Source organism: Octopus sinensis, linkage group LG11 (assembly GCF_006345805.1).
Source record: "Octopus sinensis linkage group LG11, ASM634580v1, whole genome shotgun sequence".
Lineage (NCBI taxonomy): Eukaryota > Metazoa > Mollusca > Cephalopoda > Octopoda > Octopodidae > Octopus > Octopus sinensis.
In genome coordinates, this window is record NC_043007.1 from 48,568,217 (window position 1) to 48,582,581 (window position 14,365).

The 14,365-nt window shown below is 37.7% G+C and overlaps 1 protein-coding gene across 4 annotated transcripts in view; it reads right to left on the bottom strand.

The window, feature by feature from the left end:
* The window catches only part of LOC115217389 (transmembrane protein 229B-like), a 94,373-nt gene that overhangs the window by 75,393 nt on the left and 4,615 nt on the right, over positions 1 to 14,365 (bottom strand). The window contains exon 1 of one of the 4 annotated variants that reach the window (XM_036507469.1): positions 5,373 to 5,467. The exons of the other annotated variants lie outside the window; for them this stretch is intronic. The gene's annotated coding sequence lies outside the window, so the exon portion shown is untranslated. Of the gene's footprint in view, positions 1 to 5,372; positions 5,468 to 14,365 lie in introns of those variants that run through there. 4 annotated transcript variants of the gene reach the window in all.

The window sequence follows — 14,365 nt, forward strand, 5'->3', positions numbered from 1 at the left end:
AATGTTGCCACTAGTTTAACCCCAAGCAGATTCTCTGCCAGCTGGTTTTCAGTGCAATGTTCTGCATCCTTTATATACAATATATTGCTAGCAGGGGAAGCAAACCCCTACTGACCTCCATCAGGAAACAGGATCACAGGACTGATCCAGTTTTGAGCTAGTTGGCTCTTCTTGGATTTAATAGTGAGGAAGTCAAAATTAAATATTAGATATTCAAGCAGCCAAGTCATTTAATGTTTTTAGTCTTGGTTTAAATAATTGCGAGTGGAAGAATGAATATATAAATACCTAAATAATAATAATAAAAACTAAGATAAAAAATTCTAAGTATATTTTAAACATCTTTTTCTTTATTTCTATTTTCCTTTAAATTTTACATACTGAAGAGTACAAATTCAACCTTTACGATGTCCATATGAAAATGTTGGTCCTTTTGTATGAAACAATTGTCTGGGAATATGAAATATAAGGATAATCCATTTTAGCATTCATTCTGTTTTATTTCATTTATTTGATGAAATTTATTGAACTTCATTTAATAAATTAAGTCTTATACTAATTATTTCTTTATATATATATATATATATATATATATATATATATATATGCATACACACATGTGTATATATATTTATATATATACACATCACACATACACACTTATATATCAATGTGACTAGTGAAATAGTAATGGCTGAAACCCAAAGAAAACTTTGAAATTTCACCAATTTCACTGGATATAAATATTTGGGTTATGGATGATCTATACTTCTGGATACAGATCTAACTCTGGCCACTAAAACAGAATATGAAGCATTATGTTGTAGCCAAGTTTTTCAGTCATCAATGTCATCTTTGAGAGAGTGCAATGAAGAATCGATGGAGATCCAAGTTCACATTAAGGGCCAATAAAATAACCAAGCCAACTAAATGAAGGTTGATAGCTATTCTTTCTAGTCCTTATAGATATATGCACATACACACACATGTGTGTATATATAGTTTATACACTTCCCCTATTCTGCTTACCTCGACAATCTTAACGCTGGAATATTTCCAAAGGGTTGTCGGAGCTAACTCTAAAACTAGAATAATCTGAAGAGAGAGAAAGAGAGAGAGAGAGAGAGAGAGAAGGAAGGAGAAAAAGAAGGAAGGAGAGAAAGAAGGAAGGGGAGAGAAGGAAGGGGAGAGAGAAGAAGGGGAGAGAGAAGGAAGGGGAGAGAGAGAGGGAAGGAGGAAGGGAGGGAGAGTGCAAGATGAAGAGCAACTGAGGAGAGAGAAAGAAGGAAAATGTGAAAGAGTAAGAAGAGTAAAGAAGAAATTACTGCTGCTGAAACAATCCCAGAGTGAATAATGCTATTTCCATTAATCAAAAGATTGTTTCTACAGATTTAAATATAAAAAAAATATTGGAACAAAGCTAAAAAAATAAATTAGGAAACGTGTGTGTGTGTGTGTGTGTGTGCATATGGGTATCTGCACACACACACACACACACAGAATAGTTATATAAGTATTTTGTAGTTATATCAAGATATATTTATGTGCAAAGTGATTAACAAGAGGGTTCAATAAAAGGATATATTATTGTTCTAAATGTGAAATGAATCACATTTAGAGCAATAATATATACATGCAACGATATATAAATATAGCTAGTAATAATGGCTTCAAAATTTAGCACAAGGCCAGCAATTTCGAGGAGTGGCTAAGTCAATTACATTAGCCCCAGTATTCAAATGGTTCTTATTTTACCAACCCTGAAAGGATAAGACAAAATTAATGTCAATAGAATTTGAACTCAGATGGATGAAATGCCACTAAGCATTTTACCCAGCATGCTAATGATTCTGCCAGCTCACCACCTTAATATAACTAATAATAATAACAATAATATATATATTCATTCATTTCATTTTAATGTCCACTTTTCTATGCTTGCATGGGTCACACAGAATTTATTGACACAGATTTTCTATGGCTGGATGCCCTTCCTGTCAAGAATACTCACCTGTTTCCAAGCAAGGTAATATTTTCCCATGACCAGACGTTCTCGCAGTACATTGAAAATTAATGTCAGTGCTTATATGACAGTGACAATTGTTTAGAACTACTCAGAATGTCAAGACAAGGAGACACGAACATGCAAACACTCCACATATATACATATATTGTACATACAACAGGCTTCTTTTAGTTTCTGTCAACCAAATCCACTCATAAGGATTCGGTCAGTCTGCAGCTATGGTAGAAAACACTTGCCCATGGTGCCATGCAGTGGGGACTGAACCTACAACCATACGATTAGGAAGAAAACTTCCTACCACACAGTCACATCTGCACATATATGTGTGCGCATGTGCACAAAAGTTGTGACTACCAGTGGTGTTCTGTCACTTCTGTCAACAAATTTTCTGCTCACATCATGCCTTTGAAGTAATAGATCCTTTACTTGAGAAACAGGTAAGAGTTAGTAGCAGGAAGGACATCCAGCTGTAGAACAATGTTTCATTAAGATATTCATCTAACTCATACTAGCATGGAAAACAGATGTAAAACAAACAGAAATATATGCATGCACAAACACACACACATGTATGTATATATGTATGTATATATGTATGTATGTATGTATGTATGTATGCATGCATGCATTTCAATACATGGCTTGATTTTATTTTCAAGTGTCTGTTCATAGAAGCTGTAAAGTGGTAGGTAGAGGACATTCTAGAAAATTTAGTTCTTTCATTGACTTTTTTCCTACTCTGTCTTCGAAAAAGAAAGTGATGTGACAGACAAACAACAAATGGTTTCTAAAAAAAATAAAATAAAAAATTATTTGATTTCAAAGAGAACTGTGGTAGGTGAGAGAGAGATGAAGTGGGAGAGAGATCATTATATAGATTTTTAAGAAAATAATGTACAGCTAACAAACTGCAATAGAAGAGAAAAAGTGGTATTTTATGTTTCATTGTTAGATAAATGAGAGATTTGTGGTTGCTGTTTCAAAGAATCATCTCAACAAAATTACTGCAAAGATTTCTTTGCATCTTAAAGACTGTCTCTGGTGAAGAATGTGGGAGTAAGTTGAGCAGTTACAGAAAACAGACTTTAAGCTGACTAACACACAGCATCACAACATCACACAAATATTGAAATTTTGAAAAGTCAGTTAAGAATTAAGATTAAGGTATTTATTTAGTCCAGCAGAGAGGAACCTGCAGCAGCTTTTCAGTGCCTTGTGACCTTCTTAGAAGAAGTCTAGGTATTGCACTAAGAGAAGTACAATCATATTTATCATCGTCATCATTTTAATGATGATGTATTTTTCCATGCTTGCATGGGTTGAACAGAGGTAGGTTTCCTGCACCTGGATGCCCTTCTTGTCAGCAACCTTCATCTGTTTACAAGCAAGGTAATAATTTCCCTTGGCCAGGTATGTTTTTACAGAATACTGGAAGTGAATAGAATAACACTCCTTGTGTGACACTGACAATCATTTGCAATTATTAAATGATGTCAAGGCAAAGACACACACACGTGATGGATTTCTTTCAGTTCCCATCTATCAAATCAACACAAAAAGCTTTGATTGTCCAAGGACATAGTACAGATATTGGGGAACTTTGTAAGCCAATTACCCCAAAATCTATTTATTTACAGTGACATTACCTTGATATGAAATGAAGAAAATCAGATTTTTTTTTTTTAATTCAAAAGGTTTATTGAATCTATTTATAATGGAGAACACAATGATAAATGCAAAAAGTATAAAACAAACAAACAATAAAATAAATTAATATCCTCATTATGAAACAAAAGGATTTTTCTAGAAACCTTTTCACTTCAGGTTTTGGAGAAATGATGTTTCATTTTTGTTACAATTACATCAAAATTGAGGCATTTTGATGCCAGAACAATTTGGATACAGTCTTCGGGGTTGAATCAATTTTGTTAAAGGGTTGAATTGAATAACTACTTAAATCTACTTAAAATAAAACAAAAACACATGTCAAAATACAAGGTTAAGGCAAGTAATAGACAACTGACAAATAATATCTGTTTAGTCACTAGACAATGCTTTAGCAACCAAATTGTTTGTAGTTCAAAATGGTGTGATGTCTAAACACATCCATTACATTGGATAGATGCAGTGTTGCCAGAAGAAAAATTTCTGTCATAACAAGGAACACGTTTTTTTTTTTTTTTGTACAATTTTACTTGTCTAATGAGTCCTCATTACCCTCAAAGAATTTATTTTTACCTCGTTGGGGCAATTTACCCTGGTTTGCCGACCCCCGCAATAGCAGAAAACATTTGTTGGATCTTTTCGGTTTGAACGGCAGTTTTTTCTAGCGGTATCATATGAAATTGTCACCCATAATTATGACCCTAGTATCGATCTATTGCATTTCAATCTGTTTTAGGGTTAGGGTTAGGGGTGGGGGGAAGGGTATCTTTTTTTCTTCAGAAATGTAAATAAACCCAATCTGTTTCTTAAATGAGGGACATATTCATACAGCACAGAATGTTTTCACCTCAATAGACGTCATTGATTGGTTGAAATTGCAGAAATGAAGAAAAAAAAACAACAAATATCTTACAAACTATAGAATTTTCTCAATAAAGCCAAGAGAAAAAGATGTTTTATAAACACATTCTACCAGTATACAAAGTTTAAAAGTGTTTAGTTACGTGGAAATTATTTTAAAAAACTGCAGTTCAAACCAAAAAGATCCCATTTGTTTAAGCAGTGAATCTGAAACCACATGGTTGAGAAGCAAATTCTCCACACAGGCATAACTGCACCAACTATTATATTTATTCATCATCATCATCATCATTTAACATCCATTTTCCATGCTAGCAAAGGTTGGACAGTTTTGACAGAAGCTGATTAGCTGAAGAGCTGCCCAGGCTCCATGACTGTTTTCGCATGGCTTCTGTGATTCGATGCCCTTCTTAATGCCAACCACTTTTGCAGAGTGTAGTGGGTGCTTTTACCCAGCACCAGCAAGGGTACTTTTAAATGACAAATTCTTAAAGAAGTTGTTTTACATTTTTACTCAGTTCTTAAAAATGGTTAGTTTGTATCTTACTTTAATACTTATAATCACACTTTAACGATATATATATATATTCAAAGTTTGCTGCATATATAATAGAATTTTGTTTTATTCAACAGTCATGAGAGGGTTTTTTCAAGGTTGACCTGAGGTGATGACAGGTTGAGCTGATAAATGAAAAGGTGTTCCTTGGACTGTGTGATGAAGTAACTGACAACATCTATGAATAATTAGCCGATTTTATTATTGCACATAGAGTTTAACTATGTTAGTCTTTTACAAATAATAAAAACAATAATTACATACTAGGAAAGAGTTTACAGCATGCTTACAGATACTGCATTCTGTGGTTGGCCCATCATAACTGGAAACTATTGTGGTGGTGGAGATTCCTGTTGACTATCTGCCATCTGTCTTAACCGCCTGGCTGTAGCAAGAACAAAACACAACATACAGCAGCCTCAACATTCTGAAATTTATTTTAGCTGTCTGTATGGCCATCGGGCAAGAGTGGAGACACATATCACTCAGTTGTCTTCCAACACTCTGCAAAGAGTTTGGGCACCAACAATGGTTTTATATAGGGTACAAGTAACAGATTCAAGAAAATTGAATTATGCTGACTGACTGCATAACAGACCACATGAAACTACTGTGGTTTGCTCATGATGTCTGATTAGTTACCTAGCAGTTCACTTTCAAATTAGCATACACTAATTCAATGACACCTTCAGTAGTCACTGAAACATATTTCACAATTGTTCATTTGTTTATTTTCATGACTTGCTTGAAAAATTGAAGATATTTTCCAAGAATTGCTGGAGCAGGCAAACATTCTTCAGTTCAGTTGAGATGCACTATAACTACAATATAACTGATGTTGTACCAAGCAGACTGAGGATCAAAAATGCACTCCTTACCCAGAGATGTACAATGTATGTTTATTCTAAAGAACAGATCGTTCGTACCATAAACCCCATGTCTGTAGAAACCATTTTATGTCCTGTACCATAGAGTATCTTTGAAGATCTGCAAAAGTTGTTCACTAGAATTCATAGTATGAAAGAAGACTGAGAAAGAACTCATTTCTTCTCTGACAAAAGCACCCCACTGAAATCACTAAAATTTTCTTCTCATGACACACTTATTCCACATAGACATCCTGGACCACATCCAGAGAATGGCCAATTAAATGAGTGGCATTAAATCACTAACAAATACACTTAATCCTCTGTTCTACAAATGTGCTCTCTCTCTCTGTCTTTACTATCACTACTTTAATGGCATCCATTCTTCAGAACTGGCTAGTTTCATACTTCCTCTAGCCCCTGCCCACTTGCCTTTCACCTCGAGTCACCCTTGGTTCATCTATGATCCCCAACAAACCATTATGCTCAATCTTTCTACCCTAAAACATGCCTTTGTGTCTATCAAAACTTTTCTACAAATTGTACCAAAGCTATTTCCAAAGAATTTCTTGTTCCACAAAAAACAATTTCATTTGTTGTGGTGTCAGTGATTTGAGAAAGAACAGAAATTGTTGATAAAGACACGAAATAATAAGCAGCAGAACTTGTGGAAATTCTATGTTTTGAAAATGATTTTATTTCTATTTCATCATCATCATCATTTGATGTTCATTTGCTATGATGGCATAAGATGGATGGTTTGATAGGATCTGGCAAGTTGTATGGATGCACCATGCTCCAATGTCAGCTTAGGCTAGATGCCCTTCCTAAAGCCAACCATCTTACAGTGTGTAATGGGTCTTTGTCATGCTATTGGCACTAATGAGGTTCCTAAATAAGTTGTAAAACCAAAACAAAAACAGTAAATAGAAAAGCCCCCATGACCAAGTGGGGGGCAGGAAGATGCTGAGAGGCTAAAGCACAATAGAGTGACAAGTGCAGGTGTCTTAGATCTTCAAAGCATTGACATCACTATATCTTTGATGTCATTCCATAGGTAGATGTAACATTCAAACCCATGTCATGACAAGTGAAATAATTCTATTGATAGATAGTTGGGTTACACAGATGCATCTTGTTTATAGACTCTAACACTATGCCAAGAGAGTAATTTATATATTGGTATTTTGGTCAGTATTCCAACTTCTACATACAAACTGGCCCATTAATGACCAGAAGAAATATAACAAGAGACATGTCTAAAAATAAAACAAGATTCCAAACTGAGTGTGAAAGAGAATGAAAGGAGAAACTGAAAATAAACACACAAACACACAACTGAGGAAGGTTCCATTTCTGCCACTCTATAACTGATACAGTTCTTTAGCCTCAGATCAGCCCTGATTTAGCAAAATTATGACCAAATGAATTGCAGCCATGACCAAGTTCTCCTTTTGTATATCAGGGACCACAATGTCCAATGTGTCCTTCCTTTTCTTTAAGGTAATGTGTGATCTGATTGAGATTTAGCTGATATTTCTAGCACCCCTGCCCATACCACCAACACCACCTGCTTCTAAAAGAACAAATTGTCATAACCAGTATTGTGCTTAGTTTTCATTATCCCAGTTAATTTACATGTTAATAGGTGCCATAGTGAAGTACAACCCCTTACTGTAGGTAACAGTGTCACAACTGACTGACAAACAGATTCGTTATCTTAAAAGTACTGGCGTCAAATACTGCCAAATCTACTCTTTCTATACATATGTATGTGTGCATGAATGCATATACGTATGTATATATGTATGTAAGTGTATATGTATGTATGCATGTGTGTATGTGTGTGCATATGCATGTATGCGTGTGTGTGAGTGAACAGAACTAAAATAAAAGACTTGCTTACTAAAATTAAATGCACACACACTTTAAGGTGGTTTTCAGGGACAGATTATGTGAGAACAATGTAATATAACAGTAGTGTTGTTAATGTAAACTGTCGTCTGTAGCAACACCCAAACATACACACAACACAACACACACTCACAGCTGACTACCTTCCTTACACTTATTCAATCTGTAATCCTTTTAGTTTCTCTCACTAACCTACATCTATGTAAACCCACCCTCCCCACTTCATACCCTCTGTCTATTTTGCCCACCTCCACACCAACCATTCTCCCTCTCCTTAATTCATCTCTGCCTTGGGTCCCTCTCCCCCACCCATTTCACACACACTATTAAACTATCATGGAAAAGTGAGTAAAGGAACTTGCTCAATAATATCCTGACTAAAATCTACAGACATGAACAAAGAGAAGTAGCAGGTGACAAAACATTTAGTGAAAGCAAACAAACATGAAAGGAGAGAAAAAAGGGACTTCACACATACATACAGCAATACATGTACAGACACATGCACAGCAATGTGTAGACACAAACACACGCAATATATGCATACATACAGAGGCATAATAATATGCACAGAAATGTACACACATAGACAAAGAACGTGCATGCATGCCCACACACACACACATGAAAAACATGCAGACAAGTACACATATACAGTAATACATGCAGACTAGACACACACAGTAATACATATAGGCATACATACACACACACACAGTAGTATATAAAAATCACAGAGAGGTAAAAAGAATTTTGAATGCTTCTGAAGACTTCATTCAGTCTGCATCAACATGGCTTCCCAGTTACACTCCAGAATAAATATTAATTAGCTTGTTCAACCTAACTGAGATTTGTTATGTAGAACACCGTACACTGCAGTAAACATCCCAAGAAATTATTTCATGTAGACAACAAATGCCAAAAAATACAGACTTTGTCAGATGATGAGGACAGCTGCATAAAGAAGTGCTGATCTCTAATTGTGGAGAGAACTTGTGGAATGGATAGACCCAGGACGACATAGGATGAAATGGTGAGAAAGGATCTTCAGATGCTGGGTATCATTGAGGAGATAACAAGGAACTAAGACTTCTTGCGATTTGCAGTACTTGACAAGACATGTTAAGCTAATAAAATCATGACCATCCATACATACAGGCATGTCCTTTATGGCCATGCCCTCACTCCTTCTCCCAGCTGAGAGGTCTTGCAGTGCCAGTACCATGTAAAATTCACTCATACTAACAGCACATTAAAAGCACCCAGCATACTCTGTAAAGTGGTTGGTATTAGGAAGGGCATCGAACCATAGAACCATGCCTAAACTGACAATTGGAGACTGGACAGCTCTCAGATTGGCCAGCTCCTGTCAACCCATCTAGCCCATTCCAGCATGGAAAACAGACATTAAACAATGTTGATGATAATAACATTTTGTCAGTATTACAGGATGGCACTGTTGTAATATGTGATTTCACAGTAAATTGTAGTTCACCAACAACAGGTAGCCAAACACTGAATGTCAGATCAAAAAATCAGTCAAACTGCTATAGTTAACACTGGCTAAAGTTATTCATGTTGCAAACGGCTAGCTACTAGCAACAGAAGCTGCCTTTGTCACAAATATTAATTAGAATGAAGTTTTATATGCACAATGTCAATAGTCTAGAAACAGCATCATCATTTAACATTCATTTTCCATGCTGGCATAGGTTGGACAGTTTGACAGGAGCTGGTCAACCAGGGAGCTGACCAAACTCCAATTGTCTGTTTTGGCATGATTTCTACAGCTGGATGCCCTTCCTAACAGAAGGTCAACATTTCCATCAAGTTTCTTATTGGTGTACTAGTGTGTTCTTTTAGAGGGGTGTCTGTCACTAGTTTTTCTTGTATCACCAATAGTGTTTCACCAGTTGGGACTTTGGTGAACAGACTTATTACATCTAGACTCACCATCTCATTGGATTCAATGCGGGTATCCTTAATCAATTCTGTGAAGTGGGAGGAATTCTTCACTTACAATGTTGACTTTCCTACTAATAGACTGATTATATCCACAAGGAAGCAGCTCAGGGATGACATGCTGAACCTCTACAGCTCACTATAGGTCTTAATGGAAAACCATCCTTGTGAATCTTAGGGAGACCATACATCTGTGGTAGTTTGCTGTGGTGTTGAGTCAATTCTCTGTACTTCATTGGTGCAAAGTGATCCTTGTTCTAGATCAAGATCTATGACAACTTCCTCTCTGTTTTCAGAGTTGGGTCTCTCTTTTCTTTGCCGTAGCTACCATCACTTATAAGACTTGTCTGGAAAAATGGAGAGTGGCTTGGTTTCTATGGTTGGGTGCCCTTCCTAAAGCCAACCACTCCACAGAGTGTATCAGGTGCCTTTGATGTGTCACTGGCACAGGTACCCTTTATGTGACAACTGACATGGATGCCACTTGAGTATCACCAGCACAGATGCCTTTTACATGTCACTGGCACAGGCCACAATCATGATTTCATTTAGCTTCTGTGAATGTATTTTATCGCTATAGTCAAACCACTAATGTGGTTCTTCAACAATGGGAGTCCATAAAAATAATATGTAGAATGTGTATGTGGGTATTCATATATATATATATATATCATTAGAAAGGGCATCCAGCTGTAGAAACCATGCCAAATCAGACTGGAACCTGGTGCAGCCTACAAGTTACCAGTTCCAGTCAAACCATTTAATCCATGCCAGCATGGAAAGTGGACATTAAATGATGATGATATATATGTATGTATACTCTTTTACTTGTTTCAGTCATTTGACTGCGGCCATGCTGGAGCACCGCCTTTAGTCGAGCAAATTGACCCCAGGACTTATTCTTTGTAAGCTCAGTACTTATTCTATCGGTCTCTTTCGCCGAACTGCTAAGTGACGGGGACGTAAACACACCAGCATTGGTTGTCAAGCAATGCTAGGGGGACAAACACAGACACACACACACACACATATATATATATACGTATATACGACAGGCTTCTTTCAGTTTCTGTCAACCAAATCCACTCACAAGGCATTGGTTGGCCCGGGGCTATAGCAGAAGACACTTGCCCAAGATGCCACACAGTGGGACTGAACCCAGAACCATGTGGTTGGTTAGCAAGCTACTTACCACACAGCCACTCCTGTGCCTATATCATCATCATCATCATCATCATTTAGCGTCCGTTTTCCATGCTAGCATGGGTTGGACGGTTCAACTGGGGTCTGTGAAGCTGGAAGGCTTTATCAGGCCCAGTCAGATCTGGCAGTGTTTCTGGATGCCCTTCCTAACGCCAACCACTCCGTGAGTGTAGTGGGTGCTTTTTACGTGCCACGTGATTGAGTACTATCTGGTAATTGATATTTGATTTAGATGTATTTCTCCATTTTCTTATCTTGTATATATATATATATATATATATATAAAACACACACACACACACACACATATATATATATATATATATATATATATATATATATGCATTTGTGTCTATATACATATGAAGAACTCAAGCATCTCCCTGCATATCTGGTGGGGAGAAGGCCCTGCAGCATAAGGAATGGCATCAATTGCTGAGGCTGATAATTCCAGCTGTTGAGGAGGAATAAGAGAATATAAAAGACCACATGAGAGGTGTCATTTCTCTGTTGCATCAAGTAGCTTCACCTGCAGTAGATGTCATCACTGCTGCAGATCAAAAGAAAGCCTGGTAGCCCATATGAGATCCTGTTAGAGATGATTACTGAACAAGAACAGTTTAAATTGACTGACAACAGAGAGCAGAGAAGAAGAAAGAATATATATATATATATATCATCATCATTTAATATCTGCTTTCCATGCTGGTATGGGATGGACAATTTGACTGAGGACTGGTGAACCAGATGGCTGCACCAGGCTCCAATCTGATCTGGCAGAGTTTCTACTGCTGGATGCCTTTCCAAATGCCAACCACTCCCAGAGTGTAGTGGGTGCTTTTACATGCCACTGGCACAAGGGCCACTCAAGCAGTACTGGCAATGCCCACGTTCAAATGGTGTTTTTTACGTGCCACCTGTACAGAAGCCAGTCCAGCGGCACTGGCAACGACCTCTCTCGAATATTTTTTCACATGTTACCAGCACAAGTGTCAGTAAGGTGACGCTAGTAACAATCACGCTCAAATGGTGCTTTTTACGTGCCACCGGCACAGAAGCCAGTCAGCTGCTCTGGCAACGATCACACTCGGATGGTGCTCCTAGCACACCGCTAGCACAGATGCCAGTCATCGAATTTGATTTCGATTTCACTTGCCTCAACAGGTCTTTGCAATTTTTGTGTCCAATGAAGGAAAGGTACACATAAGTGGGCTGGTTATGCCCCTGGCATAGGTCACAGTTTATGGTTTCACTTGGTTTGCCAGGTCTTCTCAAGCACAGCATATTTCCAAAGGTCTCGGTCACAAGTCATTGCCTCGGTGAGGCCTAATGTTCAAAGGTCATGCTTCACCACCTCATGCCAGGTCTTCCTGGGTCTACCTCTTCACAGGTTCCCTCAACTGCTAGGGTGTGGAATTTTTCACACAGCTCTCTTCATCCATTCTCACCACATGACCATACCAGCACAGTCGTCTCTCTTGCACACCACATCTGATGCTTCTCAGGTCAACCTTTTCTCTCTGTCGAGTATGCGCACTGACATTACACATCCAGTGGAGCATACTCGCTTCATTTCTTGTAAGCTTACACATGTCCTCAGCAGTCACGGCCCATGTTTCACTGCCATGTAGCATGGCTGTTTGTACACGTGTCACACAATCTACCTTTTACTCTTAGCGAGAGGCATATTGTCACCAGCAGAGGTAGGAGCTCTCTGAACTTTGCGCAGGCTATTCTTATTCTAGCAGCTACACTTTCAGAGCGTTCACCCTTGCTACTGACTTGGTCACCTAGGTAAAGGAAGCTATCAACTACTTGTAGTTTTTCTCCCTGGAATGTGACAGAAGCTGTTCTCTGCATATTTTCAGTGTTTATAGCACCTGAGCAATTGCCATATATAAAAACTATCTTCCAGTTAGCCTTCCTTTGATATTGCTGCACTTCCTATGTGTCCATAGCTTACACTGGGTACATCTTATGAAGTTTCTACCTACAAGTTTTCTACAGATTGAGCAGGGCCATCTACCTGAAGGGATTTGTGGTTTGTCTGCCTTCCTACTTATTAAGACTTTGGTTTTAGCTAGTTTGACTCTAAGGCCCTTCGATTCTAACCCTTGCTTCCACACCCGAAACTTTTCCTCTAGTTCTGATAGTGACTCAGCAATTAGAGCAAGGTCATTAGCATAAAGTAATTCCCAGGGGCATCCTGTCTTGAATTCCTCTGTTATTGCCTGGAGGACTATGATGTATAAGAGGGGCTGAGGACTGATCGACCCCTACTCCTACCCGGAATTCTTCACTGTACTCATTGCCAATCCACACCTTACTGACAGCATCTCTTGCACACCTCTTACTAACCATTAATCTATACTTAGTTTTCTCATTGACCATCAGATAAGGGATCGGGAGACCCTGTCAAAGGCTTCCTTTGTGTCAACAAAAGCTAGGTACAGAGGTTTATCTTTGGCTAGGTATTTCTCCTGCAGTTGTCTTACCAGAAATATAGCATCAGTGGTGCTTTTCCCTGGCATGAACCCAAACTGCATCTCATCTAGACTGACTCTCTTCCTAATTAGTTGGGCTATGACCCTCTCCATGATTTTCATTACCTGATCCAACTACTTGATACCTCTGTAAATATTTGTAACTAGGGCGTCACCTTTACCTTTGCAGCAGTTGACTATGGTGCTGCTGGATGCCCTTCCTAACGCCAACCACTCCGAGAGTGTAGTGGGTGCTTTTACGTGCCACCAAAAGTCATTATATGCAATTACATACATAGACACACAAACATACATATACAGAAAGAGAGAGAGAGAGATTCAGACATATACACTGTGTATATAAAGGGATTGATGGATGGCGGAATAATTAATAGCCAACATAGATATCTATAGAAAATATCTATACCCTCATACATGCAATATCTATATATGTATACATACATAAACATCAAATAATGAGGGTTTTTTTACAAAATGGGGAAACAACAATGATGTGTTTGTTATAGTTAAATGGTTGAATAACACTATGACAAGAAGCAGTAGAAACACCGCCAGATATAACTGGCCTGGTGCAGCCTTCGGGCTTCCCAGACCCCAGTTGAACTGTCCAACCCATGCTAGCATGGAAAGCGGACGTTATACGATGATGATATACATATATATACATACATATATGCATATGTATATATACATACATATATATATATACTAATACATATATACTTATATATATATACATATATATATATCCATATATATATATCCATATATATATATCCATATATATATATACATATATATATATCAT